Below are 25,219 nucleotides of genomic sequence, written 5' to 3' on the forward strand. Positions count from 1 at the left end.
ATTTGTGCACCAGTGTGTGAAGTGAGCATGTGCACAGAGTCATTCAAATAAGCTGTTTTCCTTTGCTTTACTTGGTTTCTCTTAGTGAGAAGGGAAATTTCCCCATTCAAAACAAAACAAAACTAAACAAAGCAGAACAAAAAACCCAAACTACCCCAACCAAAGAAAAAAACCCCAAACTCTGCCTATTGTATAAAACCTTGTAATCATGGAGTCCTCATCACTGTGCCTAACCCAAAAATTTGGGATTAGTAGTTCTCCAAATGATTTTGAGAGATTGCTTTCAAGCCAAAACTCAGGTCCAAAACTGGCAAAATCCAGCTTCATACATGAAAGACCTTCCCAGCCCTTTTCTTTAGATATTAATGGAAAAGAAAACATCTGTATAATTTCAGAAATGGGCTCTATGGATGCTCCTTCTATCATACACTTAAGCAGGCATGAGAGGAGCGATGATGGCCAGACCTGTGAGACTGATGTGAATTAACAAGAATCAGCTGCAATATGTTGAAGATTTTTATTTTCTTGCTCAGCTAATCAGTGAGAACACAGGTACTGAGGGAATAGAGTGCTCTGGAGCTGCTTAGCTGTAGTCATCAGTGAAGAGTAGAAGTGACTGAGGTGGTCAGGAAAGCAGGAGTTTTGAACCAGGAGACAGGCAGGGCACAAGAGGAATGCTGGCTGTTAGCTAAAGAGAAGAAGGAGAAAAGAAAAGGAGAAAAAAAAAAATAAGAAGAGGAATTTCCATGGGTAGTGGTACTTAGTCCAAACTATGAAATAAGGAGTATTGACAAAGTTCCCAGAAGTGTATTTTGGACATTATTTGATTATATGTATTATACTGCCACTCAGGACTGAAGAAATGTCTCTGAATTTTGCATTTACTTTTCATTGTCATATTTCTATCTTGTGGAGTGAGCCTTCAGTTTTGACTGGCTTCAGTTTTTCAGTGGACCCTATTGATGCTATAAGGAGTGAGAAACAAAGACTGAATTCCTGGGAGTTTTTCTATTAAATACATCAATTTGTGTGAAGAGTGATTAATTAATATGAAAATATACTTTGCTGATTAATTCTTTTGAAAAAAGATTAGATAGGCACAGTGTCCCATTCTTTGCTATGGCTGTGAACAACCAGTCTTTGGGATCTGGGTTTCTAGAATAGTAATATGGTTAACTGCTACTTTCTGTGCAAGTAGGAGCCTCTTAAAACAACTTTTCATTTCCCTTTTTCTCTGATGACTCTATATTCCCTTACACTACTCTCAAAGAAGTTGACTCCAATTTACTAAAGGCTTTGGCATCACACCCTGAAAGCTATGAACAAATCAATGTGTAGAATATTAACCTGTCACAATGCAGAAATGTGTTTTCTTGCACTGTCTTCTAAAGAGTTTTTATCAGGAGTCTCTCTCCATCTGTGAACTATAAGTCAAATTCAACTGAAAAATGGCATACTCAGAGGTGTGAAAATTTCCTGTGAAATGGAGAAAAAAGGCCCAACTGGCAGCCATTAGGATGTCAGAACTCAGAGAGAACTATTGTCCCTTTATGAGAGAGCAAGGCAACTCTGCTGAGATAAATCTGTTCTAAGAACATTGGAAAATCTGGTGGGTGGCAGAAAGTGTTCATGGGAAAAAAAAGGTATTTTGAACTCTAGTAGCTTTGATAGGAGCAACTGTGCTCTGATAAAGCGTATCTTCCCACAGAGTAGATCAAACACATGATAAGGAATGTTGGGAATGTTGTGAATGTTGTATGAGAGATAGGAAGGCTAGAGATGGTTTGGTACAGCTTCCATCAAAAAAATTTAGTCTGTTTGCCTCAACAAAGCTGCTTTTTTTCTGCCCTCCAGCATGAGAAATCATTATGTCCCTTGTGATAAACAAGGAAATAAAGGAGTCAGGGCAGTGGGGGAAGGGAGAGGAGTAATACTTCTTCGACACTTCTTACACTTGCCACTTGGAAAATCCGCAGAACAAAAAACCAAAACCAACCAGTGATACTAAGGTTGGTAATGCTCTCTCTAAAAATCAAGGGAACCTTATGTTATGGAGACTGTAACTGTACCCCACTTCTCCCAAAGCACATATGTGTGCTTTGATGGTGGCTGGTACCAAATAGATCCAATAAACTTCTTCCACCTCCAGGTGCCCTGAGGTGGTGAGTAAAAAACAGGGTGGGTGCTTCCTGGCAAGTTGTTTACACTGCCTACATCTCTAGGGGAAGATTTTGTGTTGACTTTTGTTTATGTTACTGAATGCAGCTGAAAATTATACTTCCCTTGAAGGATAATGCAGCAATAACAAACCCGTATTTTCCCAGTCATCTAATACATGACACTGGTAAATGTAGTTACTGTCAACATTGTTACAGAAATGTTATAATTCTAGAATAGCAGTGACTAATTTGCTTTCTGAGCTGCATGCACATGTATCAGATACATCAGTCAGCAGCTAGAGATCTCATAAGAATGATGTCATTTTGTTAGAAAAATGTTGAGGAGAGCATAGATGAGAAGTGTCCCATAGCTTAGTGTTCCATTGCATTTCAGGGCACTTTTTGGCAGAACCTGATCAAAGAATCTTGTGAAAATCTTTCCAGCTATGCTCTTGTGGAAAACATATATATATATAAAGATCAGACCTCAATGAGAGGCCTAGCAATAAGTTCTGTAAAAATCTTTAAATAAAAGTGGTAAATGAAAATATGATCTATATTTTCCATGTGGACATATATGATGAAGATACACAATGTACTAGAATTCCTACCACTGAGCACCTTTAAGGGACACACTGACAAGGTGGGTAAAATGTGTGTGACTGCTTGTTTCATGGAAATGCTTCTCTGCCCTTTCAGCTCATTTTAATGTGGATTTAGCAATAGGAATGTGTTCAAATGGCCCTTGTTTGCCTTAAAAATGTATGAGCTGTGTGGTGCTTGTGAAGCTATATTAAACACAGAGAGTTGTGCTTGGTAAGGTGCTATAAAACAAGCCATTTATTTTATTGGTGCCTATTTCAATAATACGTATACACCTGGTAATAAAGTAAATCCATAGCTACTAAAGATAGCAAAATTTCTTAGTTTCAGTAAATCAATTTATCATTTCATAATTTAGCAAAAAGTATTATGTTTATCAGCAATAATCGAAGCATCAGTATAATTAGTGAAAGAATACAGTGGGGCTACTATTTAGCCTTGCCAATAGCTAATAATCTCACTTACCTAAGAGTAGTGAAAATTATTACTTTTGGTTGAAAATGTAACTAAAACACAGTGATTCTAATAAGCCTCTTCCCACTTCCTTGGGATGAATTGCACCTATCTATTTGCCTTTGAGCACATAATAAACTGTTATGTAAGGGTTTTACTCTTAGCCTTGTCCAATCACTTTGATGAACACAGAGTGGCTACATCATTCTACTTCAGTCTCTTATATCTGCTTTACATTGGTGAAAACAAATTCTTGCAACAGAGTTATGAGTAATTCTTCTGACAGTTTTCAGGAAATAACTGATTAAATGAGGAAAAGAAATTTTCCCTTATAAATAGAAGTGATGCCAATAACTTATTCTATAAAATTATGTCCAGTATATAGCGTCTAACCTGGTTGGTTGAATTCTATTATAATAAGAGAAATATGTTAGAAATGGCACATAAAAATCTCTGGACTGTGTAACTATTCTGTCAAGGCAACAGAATATCTTATGAAATCTAAGGTGACAGAGTTTGATACAATGAAGATTCATATTCATAAAAGATTCCTAGGGAAAAGAGACAACGGGAATGGATCAGTATATTCTGTCAGGGTAAGGAGACCAAGTGGATGTTGTTTTGAATTTTCCAGTGATTCTTAAAATTAACAAGTTAGTTACTTAACTTTTGCTGTCATTTCAGATAATGGCTGAGTCATGTACAGTGCAACATTACTGTCAAAGTTTGGTTGCACCATCTACTTGTTCCATAGCACGTGAAAATCTGTTTGAAAATACATGGACGAAAGGAAAGAGTGAAACAGAAGGGCTCCATTTCTGTTGACCATAGCATATAGTAAATTTAAAACATTTCATATTTGTATCAGATGTAGAGGGAGCATCTCTCTTGGTTGGAAATATAAAGATATTTTGTTTTAAGGCTATTATAAGGAACCATCAGTGTTTAAATATAAGTGTTTTTCTACTTCTTTTAACTGGAAAATATTATACTTTGTAGCTGAAAGAGTTACGATATATAAATATGTGAGAAGACCACATTTCCATGTATTAAAAGTTTGAAATAGAAATACAGTTATAGAAAATACAGAATATAAAGTCAGACATAGAAAAGATGTGGAAAAATGTTTTTTATCCAACCTTCAAGATCAAATGCATCTGGGACAGGACAGCCTGGATGTCAGGACAGACAGACAGACAGACTGGGGAATGAGACACTGGGGAGCAACACTGTGGAAAGGGACCTAGAACTCCTGGTTGATGGAAAGTTGAACATGAGTCAACAGTGCCCTGGCAGCCAGGAGGGACATCCCTGTCCTGGGGGGCATCAGGCCCAGCATCTCCAGCCAGGCAAGGGACGGGATTGTCCCACTCTGCTCTGCACTGGGGCTGCCTCACCTCGAGTGCTGGGGGAAGTTTGGGCACCACAATTTAAGAAAGATATCAAACTGAGAGAGTGTCCAAAGGAGGGTAACAAAGATGGGGAAGGGCCTTGAGGAGAAGCCATATGAGGAGTGGCTGAGGACACTTGGTCTGTTCAGCCTGGAGCAGACTGAGGGGAGACCTCATTGCAGTTAAAACTTCTCATGAGGGGAAGAGAAGGGGCAGACACTGATCTCTTCTCTGTGGTGACAGTGACAGGACACGAGGGAATGATCGGAAATTATGTCAGGGGAGGTTTAGGTTGGATATCAGAAAAAAGATTCTTCACCCAGAGGGTGGTTGGACACTGGAACAGGCTCCCTAGGGAAGTGGTCACAGTGCTTGACAGGGTTCAAGAAGCATTTGGACAATGGTCTTGGACATTTGGTGTGGCTTTTTGGGCTGTCCTATGCAGGGCCAGGGGTTGCACTCAATGAACCTTGTGGGTCTTTTCTATGATTCTCTAATTTATTTGCTCTTTCATTAATGCCTTTTTCTGTAAGTGTTCTTTCTCACATGGCAATTCCCAGGCTGAGACAATGTATTTGCATAGGCAAGCCTCGTAGATAAATTTCAGCTTGTAAATTGCAATTTGAGCTTTGTGATTTTTTTATTAAAATACTAGATTTCTTCAGGCAGACTTATAGGCTTTAAACAGGCTTTGATTAATGGTAACTCTGCTTAATTTCTTCTCAGTGGATTCAGAGGATCAGCATGCCTTTACTCATGAAAGAAAAGACGGTGCCTTAAAATGAAGTTGTGTCACCCTAATTATACCAATCTTATTCTATTCAGAAGTTATACAAATTGCAACAACTAAAGAATTTCAGCAGATAGTAAAATCAGATTCTTAATTCTAGTTTGAGTCATGAGGATTTAACATTTTACAGCTTTGGACCCGAAATAATACATCTTAATTATCTTAGCAGTTTCACACATAAAGTGATTTACATGCCACCTCCTACCCATCAACCTGGGGTTTCCTTTCACTTAATTAAATTTTCAGAAACACACATCATATATGCTGTACTCTATTACCTTCATAAAGTGTGTTCTTCCCTATATATCATATCCCATTTTGCATATATAAATGTTGTAAATGAAGGGATTTGTGCCTCTCTTTGAAGTTTTAGAGACTATCATCATCTTGTCTTTATTTTGTTTGGGTTTGGTTTTTTGTTTGTTTGATTGGGTTTTTTACAGTTTATCTTATTATACAAACAGTTTCTCTGTTAAATTTAAAAATGAACATTAAGGTTGTGGGGGGCAGGGGCTTGAAAGAAAACCAAATATTCTGAGAAAAGCTGTTACAAAATCTCAGGGAGTGAGAAGGTAAGTGATCTTCAGCTGTAAACCCAGGCCTCAGTAGAATAGGAAAACTGAAATAAATTTCCCACAAAAGGCTGTAGCAACATTCCTGAACACAAAGCCATATTCTACTTCCAGTGAAAAGTAAAATATTTTCCCCAGAAAGCAAAAACTGGGATTTTTTCCTCAAAATATTAAAATATACACAAATATGGACTCTCAAAGATCAGCAGTGAAAAATACTTCAGAAAGGGAATTTGAGTGCTGTGGTAAAGTGGGAAATTCTGCAGCACCTACTGCCGGATTGTGGAGTTGATGGGTCTTCAGTAGCCTCCTGTGTTTTCACTTATAGGAAATTTCAGCAGGCACTAAGACGTTCAAAACATCCTGAAAGGCAATTATGCAGAGAGGCCCACAGGGCTGACTAATGCAGCTCAGTCCAGACAGGTGTCTTGGGGTGGCTTTATGATGTGTATCCCCTATTGCTGCTCCATGCCCAGAAATTAATTTTGTGCCTTTCTGTGCCTTTAAACTGAGCCTGAGAGGGGGGAGAAAAAGAACCCGAGCAAACTGTTCAAAGCAGTTGTTCAAGGACACAGAGATATACACACAGACTTCTCTGTGTTCAGCTGCGGCAGCAGAGCGAGAGTGGAGAAGCACCCTGCTTGCTTTTTTCAGCCAGTTTTTCAGTTTTCTTTCCCTCTGGAGAGTTGAACTTTGTTTTCCTGGGACTTTGATTTTGAAAAGACTTCTTCTTTTCTGGACTGTTTCAACATCAGAAGACATCAGGAGGATTTTTTTCATCAAGGCCCCGGAGGAGGGCCCACCCCATCCCAGCTCTGAGGAGGAGGAGAGAGGATACCTATGGAAGGACTAAAATTTTCCCAGGTTTCTCTCCACAGCGAAAGGTTTTATTATTTAGCATTATTATCCTTCTCCTGTGTGTTTGTTAAATAAATAGGTTTTTTATCTCTTTCATTTTCCTTCGAGGAAAATTTTTTTCCCCAAACCTGGTGGGGGAGGGATGGTTGTAACCTGCCTTCTATCAGAGGGTATTTTTCCTCCAGATTTTTCCAAACCAGCACAACAGGTTATATGATTATACTGGGATTTTCAAATGTCCAGTCATGAGGAGAACTCAAAAGATAATGGCAGATTTTACCCTTGGCTTTTTGGAAAAGAGAAGCTTAGTGACTGTAAGATGCTATTTGAAGGTGAAGGTTTTATTTTTGTCTGTAGACTCACAAATGCCAGCAGATATTGGAATACAGAAAATGAAAGTACTTTTATGTTAGAGTGATAATATCAAAGGTATTAGCCCCCTGTAGAAAGTTCTCTTATAAAATAAGTGTAATACCATGACTTTTGTAAATAACAAGAATCAGCCTAAGACATGCTTTGGTTTTACCTGTATGATTTGAATCTGACTTAATTTAACCAGGCTCTGAAGGAGCACAATCTGTCATTTTCCTGAAACAAAACTCACCTACAAAATGTTCTAGTTGTGCATTCTTCGTAAATGCCTAAATGCTAATGGTTATATCCACCAAAATTATGAATGAGCTCCTGGTCTCACTGATGTAATTCAGCTTTTCTTTGTAAGAAATAAAATACATTATAAATAATTATTCATACAGAGACTGTAATCACTGACTATATATAAATGACTCAGAAAGCAGGACCTGCTGGTATCCCTTTCCTGAAAACACCTGGCAGTGAAAAAATATAGTATTAGACATGGCAAGTACATGACAAGTCAGTGAACATTCTTACTGGAAAGAGTTGTCATAATCAGGAAGTCCCTTAGAAAATTTGTTTTTCATTTCAACCATACTCAAGACTACCTGTTCAGGTGATATTTTATATTGAGCTCTAGAAACTGTTCATAGTATGAATAATACTTTCTTCTGGTACAAAAATTGCTGTCATAGAGAGTTGTAGAAAGAAATTGTATAATGCTGTTGAGAGCTGAAAATTTTCAGGAAATTCCTGTTGACAAACACTAGGGAACATATTTTTAAGCTAGAGTTACTTAGTAGTGGCTACCTTACAAATTTTAAGCATGTGCTTAATAAGGGATTCTTATGTTTACTATACTTTTACTGTTTTTATCTGTTTCCTCAGATTTTAAAATGTAAAATAAAATACTAATGGAGTGTGATTCTTTGCCTGTCTCCAATTCAGGAAACAAGGAGACATCAAAGGCAGGACTGGAACTTCAGCAACTGGGTCACCAGCTCTGTCGTTTGTTTGTGAAGGTGGAATCCTGACATCAGCTCAGTTTTCAAAGATGCAGTTTTCAGCACATGTTACTTGCTTGTGGCTTTAAAATAAATTTATATTAATAAATAAATAAATTTAATTAATTTCTCCAACTTGAGCCTGTTTTGCCCATGTTGGTAATTTGTAAGTGATCTCCCAGTCTTTATCTCAACCCACAGGAACTTTTTGTCTTATTTTTCTCCCCTTATCCTGTTGAAATGGATAAGTGATTCCAGTGCTTTTTCCCCATTGCACAAATTTAACTCAAAGAGAACTGGGTTCACTGGTTTGGTTTTTTTTTTATTATTTTTAAAATTCAGGATATCATTTATAGGTTATCTCTACTCCACAGACCAATATTTCTGTTAAATTTTCTTCTTTGAACTTCATGAAATAATGATTCAGTCATCTAGGTTAATTTAACTAGAATGACAGAAAATTAAAAATGCAGAGTAAAAAAGTGATAGAAATTGCCTAGGTAGGTTTATCTCAGGAGAATAGAAACTTAAATGAAAGGTCCACGTTAAGGTGACATCAAAGAAAGTGTCTGCTCTTTTGACAGGTGACTGTTATCAACCCCCTTTATTGATAATATCAGGATTGCTTTAGTTCCAGACTTTAGAGTTATCAGATAATTTCACAGCCTTCACATTCCCTAGGCTGTATTCAGGTTGACTTTTTGTACCTTTCATCTCTCTAAGTCACATTTTATTATAACTCTTTTTGCTATCTAAATGTAAGAGAAATAAATTTTGAGGAATACTGTTTGGTGCTGAAATGATGAGAAAAAAAGACGTTTTCTTATAGCCCTGGTGATTTGATACATTGACAATTCAGTCTGTTTCCAAATAAATAAGAAAAAATATACCATACAACTAGGCAAAATCTTAACATTTTTGGTTTTCAAAGTGAGATGTCACTGACATATCTACCTATACAGCTGGCTTTCTGAAAACTTTCTAAGATGATTAATCTGTAAAATATACTTTGGGAAAGCTGTGGCATTTCTTTTCCTTTCTTCAGACTGCTCTGAAGCATAAGCTGAGCTGTTCACTAGAAAATGCGAACTTTGCATAAAAATATTATTCCTGGATGCACAGTTGCACTTGAAGTGATCTCAGGCATCTGACCAAATGGAAGGAAATATCCCCTTTTTAATACTTAGAGTGAAGTTTTATAGCTATATGAGTGTGCACAGCTTTATGTGACATTTTAATTTATGTGATTTTTTTTAAGAAATAAGACATTACAGTGCAGATAAAACACAAATTACTTGGTTCTGAACAAGATTTTAAACATACTGTAAATGAGGATTTCTTGAGACAGTGTTAGGAGTTTGCAATAGACAGTGAGTGTTGGGTTTGCTTGTGAACATGGCAAATTTAGAGAAATAAACAGTGCTAGAAATTTTATTATTATGAAAGACTTGAAAATTTTACAGATAGAATATGCAATATCATTACTGATACTGATATAAAAGCTTCTAGATCTCTCTACCAATTAAATGAGAAAGGGTTTAAAATTTGTTCTCATAACTATTAGAAAGATAAGAGAAAAACCTAAATAAAAAAATAACCCTGGAGCAGAAGATAACAGAGATTTCACTACAATAAAATAAAAAGCTAATCAAGAGAAAAGCTAGGAACTACAGGTTTACAAAAGGTAGAATATGAGAAAGTCAGGGAACCCATTAGGGAAAGCAACAGGTCAGACTGCCTTCTGGAATTAAATTTGGAGGAAACTTTAAATGAAGCTAATTGGAGTTGCCCTTGCACAGAAGGTGGAAACACTGGTAAGGAATAACTTTCAGACCAGATTAATTTGATATTAGTCTCTACATGGTAGCAGAGAATCTCTTGCTAGTAGGAGTAAGTAGAGAATCTGTAAAGTAGGTAAGACAAAGAACAGAAGTGCATATATAGAAGTTCTATAGCTATGGATATATAGAAGTTTACAGAAATGACATGAGAAATGCCAAATTATAAAAATGAAGAATTATAAAAAATTAGAAGCGTACATAAATATGGGGAGATTAATACAGAGATGAAATAGAATTTTAAGATAATCTAAGTAGGGCCCCCAAACAAATCTTTCATTTAGTGTTAAGTAAATAATAAAATCAGGGACAAGGCAAACAGTTGGGAGTGAGTACACAGAAAAGAATATGAGTATGTTTGAATTGGAGGTCAAATATATGAAATTTTGTACACTTTAATTTGGGATCCTGAATACTGTGGGTTCTAGATTTTGATACTTCAGTACAAAAAAAATACATGACTGGTGGAAAGATGCATATGGAAAGTCTGAGTTACTAGACCTCTTTGATTTCAAATTCAACTAGAAAGAAAAATCAGGAGCTGTTGGAGAATGTATTTACTTCATGAACACATGGATTATTCATCTCCAAGTGAATAACTCTTATTTCTTTTGATATAAATGAATTCAGCCTGATTTCCTTTATACTAACAGAGAGAAAGGAGAGAGGGAAGGGAATGTGCGGGAAGGTGCGGGAAGGGAAGGACTGCTCAGAGCTGTTGAGTTGAGCCTATCGCTTCTGTTAATTTAAGAGATCAGACTCAAAATTCACACCACTGTACATTACACTGTGGAGACCTGTCTACCCACTGCTTTTCTGATCCCATATCCCCCCTCCCGCTTTCCTCTGCTCTAGCCCTGGCCACTCCCTTGGTTCCTCCCTATTGGTTCCTGAACCCCAACTCCGCCCATGTACTGCCCCTGAGCCCCTGAGAAAACTCCCCTGTGCCCGGATCACGAGGTCTCTCTGCCTCTGAGGGTTGCTGGGACAAGTTGTAGCTATTAAAAAGTCATCCTAAACCCTCATGGGAGACCCTTCTCTCCTCCTTTGCTGTCACTGGTTATAGTGCTGATAGCTGCCAGAGCAAAACCGCGGGGTCGTCCAAAATGGACTACGGGAGGGCAAAAATGGTCGCACTGCCCTAAGCAGCTCCGCTGAGCTCCAAGGGAAGGCCGCAGCTTGCTAAGCTAAACCTAGCGACTACAACATTACACTGTCAGCTTTCCCATCTTTTATGACAACCCATTTAGAGCAAATACCTGTGGGAGCTATTGCTTCTCAGTATGAAGCTCAGTACTTCAAGCTGTACGTGCCTTGCTCTTTATCCTTTTCCCTACCCTTTTCTTTCTTTTTTTCCATTTAGCTCTAGTGTACCTCTCACTAAGATTTCTGTTTAATGCCCTAAGAAAGGTTTGTGCATTTATAAGAAGCAGATAATAGATGCATGCACTTCAGTGTTTGCCATCTTGGCTTCTCTTTAATGTAATTCATTATTCCACAAATATACGGTACATAGTGCTGCCAAGTTAATTTGTATAATAATAATGAGCTATTAATTAACATACAAGAACACATGTTTCTTCCAACAATTTGTGGTAATAAAGTAATTAATGAAATTCAAAATTTCATTCTAGACAGGAAGTCTGACTGCTGTTTGGAACATTGCAACCCTTTTCTCTGTGAATATAACCAATAAATTCCAATGTTAATCTGCTAAAAAGGGTGGAAAAACAATATATACATGAGGACAGAATTGTTGTGTGGTGCTGTTTTTCTCAGAACAGTTACATTACTGTTTTATATAAAACAATATTAAAAAACATTAGCCTGAGACTAGCTTGCTATTCCCTACTGATTGAAAAAAAAAATCCACTTTTTCTCATCTAAACAAAAACCTTCAATTTTCTTATTCCTGGTACTGGTATGTCATGATCTTCAAGGTCTTTGAAATCATAGAGACATAAGTTGTGAAGAAAGTGCAATGCCTGAGAGCTGTACACTTTACTCTGGGAAAACTGGATCATGGTGTTGGCATGAGTCTAAAAGTAAAAGTAACAGTATCTTCATTGCACAATCTGACCTGAACATCAAGTGCCTCGATAGCATCACTTACTTTTCTAGTGATGACAGTCTTAGTAAAGAGGAGTGTAGTTTAGACCAAATATAATAACAAATTCTCCTCAAAATCTTTTGAGTACATGAATCTTATATAAAATTTGGGTCTAATATCACAGAGAATTCCATTAAGTTCAATGGATATAGGGACTAAACATTCTGGAAAAAAGCTTTGTAATATTTTCACTTTGCAGAATGTTTAGCACATTATTTTAAAGGCCAAATAAATTCAGTTTCTAGTACTCAACAAAGTACCACAACACAACTGCTTGCTGTTTATTCTATATTTGGCAACTAATCCTACTCAAATGAATCACTGTATACGATATGAGTTGTACTTTTAAAACAAATCAATCTCCACTGAAATTTATATTAAATCAGTTTTTAATCATTCACAGAGGCATTTTTCCAGCATGGAAAATTATGAGGAAAATTGAGAAACACATCCATATGACACTGGTAAAAATTTTTCCTTTTAGCAGATTCTCAGCACAATTGGGGTACACAAATTATTGACCAACTCTTTAGTTGTGTTTTTCGGCTTATCATGAGCCATCAGAATAGAACCATACAAGCATAGAATGGTTTGTGTTAGAAGGGACCTTATAGGGGATTATTGCAACCCCCCTGCCATGGGCAGGGATGCCTCCCACTATCCCAGGTTGCTCAAAGCCCCATCCGACCTGGCCTTGAACACCTCCAGGGATGGGGCAGCCACAGCTGCCCTGGGCAACCTGTACCAGTGCCTCATGACCCTCACCGTATGACTTACAAAAGCTTGAGTGAAGTTATGTTTAAAAGTATGGATTCAGATTCCTTTGCCAACCATCTTGCTTAGGAATTTTTTTCAAAATTAGGACTCATATCTCTCTGAAAAGTACATCATGTGACTTCTTACGAGATGTGATAATAAACACCTCTAAACAAGCAAACAATAAAATATCCTAGGTTAAGCAAAAACTGGAGGTGCAACAAGCGAACAAAAATCCTTGAGCATCTTTGACATCTTCAAAGACCATTTTCTTGCTGAGAGATGTTCAACCACTCTGTTGTTAGCCTCTGCTGAAAAGAGGGGGTGTATGTCTAGCCCAGAGCTCTTCTGAATGATAATGAGAGAAACATTATGTATTACATGACATATAAAACACATATATCATTCATAACTTGTCTGGTGTGGAACTTTGCCTTGTAGGTAGCCATGTTCATGAAGCCCTTTCCAATAACCAGATTATTGGCACAGATGTTGCAGGATGTGGCTGTAGAGATAAACCAAGGCTTACACATGGAGAGCAGTGAGCAGACACAGCAGCAGTGACAGCCAGCACAGAACAGCGGTGACCACCAGCCTCCTCTCTTTGTAATTCTGAGAGGCTCTGGTGGTTCATCTCACTGGTGACTATTCTATATCATCATAATATTTAGGAGTGCTGTTCCTGTAGAAGCTGATGTAAAACATGAAAAGAAACCCTTGAAGCAGCTGATGAAACACAATAAATTAGTGTTTGACAGCATGTCAGAGAGAGTGATTCAGAGCAGCTCTGTGGCTGTTTTCTCTAAAACAAGTCACTGCACAACTTGAACACACAAATGTCTTGGCACAAATTATCTTAGGGACTTTAAACTGGAAATTGTGGTGACCACCGAGGTGATTTGTGAAGGCAGGCAAAATTTCCTGCATCTGGTCTCAAATTCAATGAAAAATGAAATTCATTGCTAATTCTCTTTTTTTAACCACTGGTCTAATCTATTTTATCTTAAGTCCCCATGTGAACTATGTTTGAATGATGGTTTAATGCGTGATATATTAATCCTGCATTTATTTTTAATTTAACTAATGATGGTTTATTGTTATTAAAAAGAAGAATTTTAGTTTGTAAGTGGTATTATTTGTTACCTTGTGAATCCAGGTCAGAGGTTTTCAATTTTATTTTTTTTCTGTTTGTGACCTTCCTTTTCTTTCTATTTGCAATATCATATATTGAGAACTGCTTTTCTCAGTCAGCTTTTGTGGAGCTCTTAGAAGTGCACTGTCAACCTCCAAGAATATCCAGGAAGCAGGTTGGCTACCTCTGGTCATATTTTCCTTATTGTAATCATGTAGTGTGGAGGTATCTCCTTTTCAGAACAAACAAATAAAAACAAGAAAAAGGACTTGTGGCCTTTGTTACTTTTCTTAAAAAATTAACTCTAAGACTTTTAAAATTCATGTACTGACACTGACAGAGGTTTTCCCTCTGTTTCCGGAATGTTTATTTTGGAGACAGGTAACTGCTGGTACAAATAGGTACAGAATTTCAGAATCTACATATCTTGGTATGTATTGATTTTTGAAGTCCTGGTGTTTATTTAGAGAAATGTAGTTCTGTTCAGCATTATAAAAATGTGATCTGCTGCCCATAATGCACCCTGTTACCTGCTCTCTGTTATATACCAATAGTTACCTGCTCCTGTGACCAAGTTATTTATAAATGTCTCCTGGCAAGGCAACAACACAAATTGTTTTTTGAACGAGTTTCTGTTCCTCCTCTTGTAGTCATGGGATGAGATCCATCAACTTCTGCATTAGACTTAGAAAATTGGACATATGTCTTAGCTAGTTTTTATAGTCTTTACAGATGAGTACGAAGACAGTGCTTTCAGAATTTTGTTTCTTTTGTTTTCTTGTTTATAAAGGGAATATAGAATGAATTAATTTAGGTGTAGGTATCATATCTAGATTTAATGGATCCTTATCTAACATATTTTCTGCTCTGAAATCAGTGAGTTTAGGGGGAAAAAGTTTCTGAAAAGCTCAAAAATGGAATTAGGCATTAACTAAGGTAGAAATTGGTTTGCAAACAAACTATCATGAATACTCAGCTTTTGTTCTTAACTGAGTTTCAAAAAATTAAAACTTTTTCTCTGGGAAAACTTTCTGCTCAAAGTTTCAAATAATGATAGCAACCTCTTTCAGTAGAAGTTCTTTGAAAAAAATTGCTCTTTCCATTTTTAAAATGTACACTATGAAGGATGACAAACTGCTAAACCTAGGTTTTATTAAAATGTGAGATGTTAAACTAGACCATAACAGCATAAGATTATATTGTGCTGATGACCCTATACACACACAATGTAGGCAGACACAAAACTTGTGCAAAATGTTTATTACTCTGGGGCAGTTGTTTTCCATAGAAAAACTAATGCATACTATTTTAAAATTAGCCTCTTAGCTGCATGGCTGAGAAGATAATGACGATATGACCATATGATATTATGTTGTGAAAGCTTCTGGTTTTCCACTTATAAAAATTTTCATGTATTTTTGTAGAATTACTTTGCTCCTCAAAAAGTGGCTTTTATAACATTCTTTTTTGCTTTTAGAAAATTCAGGGATATCTAACAAGTTTCTTCTCAGCAGCATGTGATTGGTTTACTTTTGTCCCGTTTTTTTCTGTTTGTTCCCATCACCTCATCTTATTTCCTCGCTCTGCTGTTCTGAGGAGAGAGAAGGCAGGGAATTGAATGAGTGCATGAAGGTAACTCCTCACATGAACCAGAAATATGCCATAATTCTAAAAGGAAAACAGCTGAGAAAGAATAAATCTTGTTTTAATGTGCCTGAGCCTGTATTAAAAAATACAGATGTACTGTATGCATATGAAATTTTTGATTAAAATGTCTCTCACCAGTCTGTCTGTTTAATTAAATAAAACCTGCTTGGTATTAATCAAAGCATAAAGAATTTATGCCCCAAATCCAGATTAATTAAAAGCCCAGAAGCTTGAAGAACAGACTGTGTATAAATACTAAAATAAATCAATCTAAACATAATATTTATGTATTGGGGCTGTGTATTCCAAAAATATAAATAATTCGAGAAAGTGATTTATGGCAGATTCACTGTGGAAATACATTGCTTATTAGGATATATTTAAACATGAAGTTAAGCAAACAGTTTGATTTACAAATTTTCTTTTTAAAACACTTAGTTTTTAATTATAGCTCTATTGGAACACTTTCTCATGAACAAATCATTAGAAATGTGCTCTTTAGTCTTCCACTTTGGTAAAAACAAAGGCTGAAAAGAATCTCCAGTGGCCATGTGGATTTGAAAAAGTCATATTAAAAACCCCAATATTTATCTTTCTAGGAACAATGGAGCAGAAGTATCTTCAGTACTTTCGGTTCTATTAGTAACAAAATAATTTAGTTTTTGAAGAAAAATATTTTTATTTTTGCATAGAATTGAAGTCTAGGTCAAAAAATGTGTGTGAAAATGTTGTGAGAGCTCTTTGAAAGAAGGCAGGTGATACTGGGGCCCAAAAGTAGCCTTTTGTAATGCACAGGAAGCCACTAATGAAAAAATGAATGAGAAAGCAGAAAGCATTCAAGGGAATTCCTAACCCCTGCCAGTTCCTAATCTGTCCCAGAATTAACTATAACTCTCTAAACAGCAAAATTTGCCTTGGCGTTGGCATTACAACCCCTTTCCTTTACTTCACAACTGTGGATCTGATTTTCAGGATCTATAATATCTCAGAGTGGAAATACAGAACTTCTCAGTTCCATGTGAACATTCAGCTTTGAGCCTTATACTGAAAAGCAGTAATCAGGAGACTGTGCTCTTCCAAGGTTGGAGAGAAAGGTCACAGTGGATGTTCCAGTCTCATTCCATCATTAACTATAATAGCCTGAAGAGCTCATAACTCATGAAGCTGCAGAGATTATGTTCACACATTTACCTAATCCACTAAGTAACAAGTTGATGCAAAGTGCCAGTTTACAAGATAAATGGACTACTGTCTCCACTGATACAAAAGATATTGAATACTCTGCCCAAAGCATTGACTGGTGGCTGTAGTAACTGCACAATAGTAATTTCTGTGCAATTGCAAAATAATGCAAATTGTTCTTTCAACTGCCAGCACTTCTTATGGCAACAATGGCTGCCAGACACCACAGCTGTGAAGACAATGCTTGTCATTGCTATAGCTGTCAAATACCAGATTTAACACCTGTTTGCTAATTTTGAAAAAGCACAACATGGACCACAAATAATGGCCTTATTTGGAATGGGATAGGAGTGCAAACCTTTGAAACAGAAAGTTATCTATCTTGAAGACATGCACTTTCCTGCTGAGGTCATCTCTTTTTTTTAGAGCCTCTTCCCTCCCTTTGGCCATAGTAGGCATACCACACTTTTTTAAAATGACATTTTTGTTCCAAAAAAACAGGTCTTCTTTTCAAAGTATTTTATATGAGGAAAGCAAAAAATCTGACCTGAGCTTTTGCAGGTTGTGGTTCAGGTAACCCACCTGAAAGTCCTAATTTTTGACATCTGCACAAAACAGCTGGTAATGAGTGTTTGGATTCTGCAAGTCTCTAGTTTTTAATCTTTTGCATTAGACTTGTTAATAAGGATAGATAGAAAGCAGGTGTGGCAGTGGCTGAGAGGGTTATTGGAAGACATAATTGCTTCAACTATTGTTTTAAGCTTTTCTTTTATTTATTTTTTTTTCTTTCTTCCTACACAGTTTGTCCTTCTTGCAGCTGTCAGTTGTGGCTAAGTGGAGAATCTTCAGCTTTTACATTTTCTTCACTAGTTGCAAGTCTAAATGAACACATAGAGAAACTGGAGAAACTCCAGGATTAGATTTTTTTCAAAAAATGAAAAATCTGAGCATTCAAATTGAAGCAGCTGAGGTGAAATGTGTTAGCATGCACAGTTTAATCTCTTCAGAACTGTGGTCTGATGGTATCTGGAAGCCAGGGCTGCTCATGTTTTGGTTTGGGCTCTAACATAAAATCAGAGAATCAGAGAATGGTTTGGGTTGGAAGGAACCTTAAAGATCATCTTGTTCTAACCTGCCTGCCATGGACAAGGACACCTTCCAGTAGACCAGGAAAATATCAACTTAGTATGAAACACACAGGGAAGTTGTTGTGGATGTGTCTACGCTGCACACTGCAGCACAGGGCAGAGGTCCCCAGACACAGCTGAAGTCACAGTGGTGTGGAGTGCTAGTTCACTCTGCAGAGATTATGTGTATTCCGCATCAACCCATTTTCAAATATTGCATGGCAAAAACAATCGTGTCTGACCTCCTGAGAACAGACTAATGACAGCATGATTGTTAATGTCAGTACATAAAAAGAGGTACAGTATAAAATGATATTTGTTACATTTTACTTGTTTTGACATCTCAAACTTTCACAGAACCCATCCAGGACTAGCAATGAGTTAGCTAGGTTTGGTTATTAATGCATAAATTAGAACCTTTAACATTAAGAAAATTTTAAAGAGAAAAAAATCATGCCAAAGCTTTCTACAACAATGGAAAAAGTCTGAGACAGCTAGCTTGGTGGGGTTTTTTTTCTGTTGTAGAGGGCTGAGACCTCCTAAAACCAAATAAATATTGAACACATTAGGAAAAAGAAAAACATTTCTTACTAATGAATTAAGGAACAATTACATTAAATAGTCAATGTATGGGTAATTTTGAAATCCCAAGCTAAATATCAGGATACTATAACATGAAATAACATTGTAAATATTAAGTCAGTAAGTGTTTTTGACCCAAATTTCTCATTTCATTGTACATGTATTGTTTACATCAAGTATATTGAGCCATTTAACCAACATATTTAGAAAAAACTCTTGCATATCTTGTCAGATGTTACTGAAAAACATTCAGCCAAAGATATTTTAGCCCAGTATTTTGCTAGATGATTTGGAAGTTCTGAAGAGGATGACAAACCATGTTTTCTTCCAGATGTTCTTCTAGTACACAACAACTGTTACTCAGGAACTTCATGGTAGAGCCTTTCTGTTTAATAACCCACAGTGGACAGTATTGTTGTGGATTTTTCCATCACTTTTTAATACTCATCCTCCATGAGCAACTTCTTAGCTCAGATGAACTCTCTTTAGTTTAGTCTCAGCCTACCACATTCTAGTTCCACTTGACATATCCTGTATATTGAATTGGGAGAGGCAATACAATTCTTCCTTACTTGCTCCAGCCATGACACTTCTGCTCTTACAAAGCTTCTCCAGACTGAAGAATGCCAGTCTGCTTCACCAGCTATGTCATCTCATGCCTCTGACTGTCCTTGCCATTCTTCTCTCTACTGTTTCCCGTTTTCCACGTTCTGAGAGAGAAAAACCATCATTGCATGCAGAATTAATTCAAGGAACATATAAAATCATGTCATTTACTTAGATTAGGAATAAAATAATAATATTTAAGAAGCATCCTTCCTGAAATAATATGCTTGCCCTCTATTCCTCATCCTGTTTAAATTCAGAGAAAACTAATTTTTAAAATCTTGATATTAATACTAAAGATCATATAAACTTACCTTTGGGCTTTTTGTATCATGTATCATTTTGTATCATCATATATCATGGGACTGTTTAGAAATGGAACTCTTTATTTCCAATCCATGAACAGTAAGATTCAACAGAGAAATTAGTGTTGTAACTTTAGCAGTGTGCAGAAGGAACTGCAGTGGTGCTAAGCTTGGCTTTCATTGCTAAAACAACGCCTCCAGATGTGTTAAGTCTGAAGCATGATGTGTGTGGGGAAAGGATGGACCTTCACAAGTTTGCTCCAGCATTTGCAGTGGATCATGGATGGTAACACTATTTCTCATGACTATTCTTTGAAGCATAGAGATTGTCCAGGATCCTACTGACATGTTTGCTGTTCTCAATTTCTCACAGACAATTTCCTCAAAATTGTGAGTCTGTCCATCACGTGCTATGTTGTGGGAGTTTTTTTAAGTTAAAATTTGTATCAGGCAGGGTCCTGGTTAATATGATGTAAAAAGGTTGTTTTCCTCTTTGGTGTACTAATCTAATTATTGTAGTTAAGCCCATAAAATCCCACTGATTTTAAAAGGACTGCTTAGGTAGCAGTGAGCAGAGTTTAGTTCAATATTTAGAGGAGATGATACAAGAATGCCACACATGCTGAAATCTGAAATATGAGTGATAGGGTGTAGATAGCACTTCAAATACTGCCTCACTGTCACAAATGGAGTTGTGATCTCCTCTTTGTCATTCTCTGAGGCATTCTTAGCAAGGTTATTACCACTGCAGGTATCACGAGATGTTTCTATTTATTCCTTTTGAGTATTTTTCTGCCAGAGGCCAAATTATGAATTGCCCTTGTGTAGCTACACTCTGAGATAAAGAAAAAAGGTTTCCAAAGTGAAATTAATAACCATAATTTTTCTTTTCATTGTATCTTCTTATTTCTGGTTATACAGTGAGAGAATACATATCCTTTTTGCAAGGTAAAAAAATTAGAAAAGTAACTACAACCATATTCTTGATAGTGTTCCAAGTTATTATTTTACCTGAAAAATATTTTTTATAATTACTTTATTCTCTGTATTACTTCTTTCATTTGCTTCACTGTGATCAGTATAAAGCCAGAGCAGATTGCTATTCCTTGTCCAATAACAAAATTATCAAGTAATTGTTTCATTTTTATGAAATTGTTCTTTCTTGATATTTATACGTGATACCCTTCTTCATTACAGCCAGCATTATCTTCTTGTATATATTTTCATGTCTCACTCATCATTATGGGATCATAATCCTATAGACTTAACAACATGTTATTCAAACATTACTCCAGCATCTTATTTTGAGTTTGATGTGTGGTAATGTGAAGACAAAACACCCTGAAGTTATCATAGTCTTTTGAAAATGTCCATCACTTTGATGGGAGCCAACAATTGAATCTCAGACGAAGGGAATGTTTTTGGCAAGTTGCTTTTGCAATAGCTCATCTGTTTTACAGTTTTGCTGTCTAGAAAACTGTAACTTGCCTCCAGTCTGGAACATGAGAACCACAACTATGGGACCTATAAACCTCTATGTGTCTGTGGTCTGATTTTCAGAGGAAGAAAGCACGGACAATTCAGGTTGGGAAATCATCACTAAACCAAGCCCAAAACCCCCAGGGTCAGAGGCCATCCCTTCCTCCCACCTTCTTATTTACCTACTTGCTTCCTGTTTCTGAGCTCTTTCAGGAAGGGGATGCTGCTCTAAGCTCCTGTACTTCTTTTAGCCAAGCTAAGTGCCCAAGCTAAACCAGATCCAGTCACAGCAGGGTCCAAGCAGCTTTACTAACTTTGCCTACCTGTTATGGACAAAGTGGTAATAACAGTCCCAGCAGGATGAAGTGGTGACAATGGTCCCAGCAGGTAGTGCAGCAAGGTCCCTGCAGCACTGGGTGCCAGGAGAGGGAGCACATCCTTATAGTTAAGAGCTGATTGTGGTAGTATTGTTGCAATAGATACATTCAGCTGCCTTTAAAGAGAATATTTTATGGAATGTAACATTTTTCTAGAAATCATTTGAACTGTTCAGGCTCCTAATTTTTCCTGAAGAAAATAAGAGGTGAGAGACTGAATATTTCAGTACCTTGGTTAACAATATGCCATTGGTGCAATCCCCATATTATGGTTTGAAAGGCCTGGCTGATCAGTACTCCAGAGCATGTCTCTGTATCTCACCACTTGTCTGGCATTCCAGAAATAGCTCCCTAAGCATAATATGTAGAATTCCAATGAGTTTATACTTCCTGATTAATGTGCTATTTTGTCAAGTTGTTGACTCTGTAACATTAACATTTTAACCTTAATTGGAAAAAGTATTTCTGTATAGCACAGATAATCAAAGGTAAAATCAATCTTGCTTCTTATGAAGAGAATTATTCACCATGTGTTTGGTATTTTGCATTATTTAGAAGATTCTTGTTTTTCCACAGCTATTTGATTCAATAAATGGTCCTTTAGAAGCCTGGGAAGGATACAGAACTTGAAAGCAGGGATTTAAATGGTGCATATCTAAACTCTTGTGAGTTGATTCAAAGCATCCACTTTGTAAACTATTTATTGGTATTACCTCTCTGAAAGAAAAGTAATTTATTTAATTTGATGACGTAACATAAGCATCACAGTGCAACTGATTGTTTAAATGTTGGGGGTTTTTCTCATGTTAGTCTAGCAGGAGTCACCAGACCCCACATGAGAGACTGAAAATCTCTTAAACTCATTGTTGTAGGTGGATGCATATATCATGAGATGCATGCATTTTCTGAATGCATATACCAGAGAGAAAAAGCAGTCTTGAAAAGGTTTCAAGTGCACATTGCAGACAAGGCAATGTCATCCTGCTGGCTCTTCTATGGTCCTGATTTTAACCACTTTCTTAGCTCTGAGCCTAATATATCACAAAGGCTTTCTGCAGAACCTCCTGTTAATGTCTGTGTTAAAATATACCAGTAATAATTCATTTTTCCATTGAAAACTTCCATGAAAAAAATTCTAATTTTGTACTGAAGTGTCAAAATGTGTCACAGAAACTAGAAACTCTGAAATTTTATGTTTTGCCAAAAATTGTCTTAAGGTTTAAGCTAGGTCTATTGCACAGTGATTTCATTTAGCACACAAAAAACACTTACATGTGTTTTTTCTCAAATATTTATAGAAAGACCTACGTGCAACCAGTGGAGGATCCCATGTGGGAGCGGAGGGATGCCCAAAGGAGGCTGTGATCCCATGGAAAGCCTGCACTGGAGCAGGCTCCCAGCAAGACCTGTGGCTTCATGGAGCCCACGATGGAGCAGGTTTGCTGGCAGAACTGGTGGCCCCATGGAAGGGACCCACACTGGAGCAGTTAATGAAGAACTGCAGCCTGTGGGAAGGACTCATGCTGGAGAAGTTCATGGAGAACTGTCTATCATGGGAGGGATCCCACTCCCCATCTCCCGGTGCTGCTGGTGGGGAGGAAGGACAGAATTCGGGAGTGATGTTAAGCCAGGGAGGAAGGAAGGAGTGGGGGGAAGGTCCTTAAAGTTTTGGAGTTTCTCTTTACCCTACTTTGATTTGATTTGATTGGTAATAACTTAATTTTCCCCAAGTCAGGTCTGGTTTACCCATGATGATAATTAGTAAGTGATCTTGTCTTGTCCTTTTCTTGACCCATCAACCTTTCACTACATTTTCTCTCCCCTGTCCAACTGAGGAGGGTACAGGTGGGTTGGTGGGCACCTCGTGTGCAGCTACATTTAATCCACCACATGCAGTGACAGTAACAAAAACTGGAACCTTTGATAATACATTTGATATTTCTGCATGTAATGGACTTCTGTACAGCATTTAGGGGCTTGCTGTGGCTGAGAACTGACATCCCTAGGGCTTCTCAGGGTTTTTCTAACTTTCTGCAGAGGATCTGTGGTGATAAATAGTGATATGCAAATCAGACTTGCCTATTTCACTCCTCAAAACTACACCAACCCTATAAAAGCACCTCTGAAAGGAGGGGAAAAGCAGAGCTTGAGGGATTACATTGTACCTCTTCGGTGTTCTCAGACCAAGATATGCATCTTTATTCTTAATGCTCCTCTTAACCCACTCCTTTGTTGGCACTCTTGCATTTTTCATTCCCTGAGATGGATGGGCAGGGTTTGCCCAACCTAGCCTGGCATGGGCTGAGCAGAGCTGGCACCAGGCTCCTGTTGGCTCCAAGGATGTGGCTGTGGCTCTGCATGTTTGCTTTGGTGCTCCAGGAAACACACAGCAGGGCTGGGGACAGGTTGTCGTCATGGACTTAAATCACTGCTGTACTCTGGGCCAATATAGGCCCCTGATAATTAAGTAAATCCCTAATTTTAAGTATAATTTTCAGTTGGATTTAACCATCTGCTCCACTTCTATGTATTCATTATTTTTTTACACTGTAAGAGACACATTTTAAAAAGAGTGGCAATATATTTGTTTTCCAAATCTTTGCACAATTTGGGCGTTTTATTCCCTTTTGCTACTAGCATAAAATTTTATAATAATGTGTTGATTTCAAACAATGCTGAGAGGAATCTTGTGAGGTTTCTGCTTTTCAGGACTTCTTTTCATCCCTAACTCCTAGAAAGCAACTATCTGCTTCACTAGTAATTCATTCACCTTTCAATATTTGGTCCTTTTGCCCTCATAGGTGTTGAGACACCTAAATCACATTTGGATGCTCCCCTAAATAACTTCCTCAAGATCAGACCGAAAGCATTTGAAGAGCAGAACTAGTCTTTTCTCATGCTATGATGGCAAGTCGATTAATTCTTTGTCCATTAAATGGTAACTAGATCCAAAGATGTGGATCTGGAGTGATGTTTCAAGATAAGTCCTTCTTCAACTCAAATGCATTACACAGTCTTTTCAAAGTGCTGCTGAGGTAATTATTTTCTTTTTTTTTTTTTTCCTCTCCCTCAACAAAAGAGTTCAAAGCTTTTCTAATTGCAAAGGACCTTGAAAGGTTCTCCCTAGACAAAGAAGGGACAAATTAAAATGCAGCTTTCATGGCATTTTCTTTGCACTTCTTTTGTGCCCAGAATTCAAATATTTTCATTTATTTATGGAATTCTGCATTGTTTGTTATATTGAGGAAGAATAATAACCTTGTAGTTTCAGGGGTTTTTTTAAAATTATTTTAATTTTTAAAATTTAGCAGTGAATAAAAACACCTACTTCAAGACCAGGGAAATCAGTTGATGAAGGATGCGAACCATCATTAAAATGTGTTTTAATTCAAATTTCAAAATGTTCTTCAAAATAGTTTTTTTTCTTTCCTAACTCCTTTTCTTCTTAAGATCACTTAAGATCTCTCTTTTTTTTTTTCTTTAATTCTTCCTGGAGTTATTATATATTAAAGGTGTCACATAAGAGGGCCCCAAATTGCCCTTATTAGGCCCTGATTTAGGTGCTTATAATTATTACAATTTAATGTTTTTTTTCAGAATACTTCAGTGCTAGATGTCTTCAGGTTTTGCCTGAAAAAATTCATATTAGTTTTAGCAAAAATAATACAGTCACTTCAGAGAATGGGTGACAGAAGTGCTCAGTGATTTGCCTGAGAAGATGGATACAAAAAACCAGAGCAAACCTCTGTTAAACCTCTATGAGTGTTTCATGAGAATATTTTCATGAGAATCATATTTGGATGAGTTATGAACTTCAGAAAATAACAATTTACAAATATCCAACAGAGAAAATGTAACATTTTCTAGTCATTTCTATAGGTGATGTGTTCTTCA

The sequence above is a fragment of the Coloeus monedula genome (genome assembly GCF_965178545.1).
Source record: "Coloeus monedula genome assembly, chromosome: 1".
Classification (NCBI taxonomy): domain Eukaryota; kingdom Metazoa; phylum Chordata; class Aves; order Passeriformes; family Corvidae; genus Coloeus; species Coloeus monedula.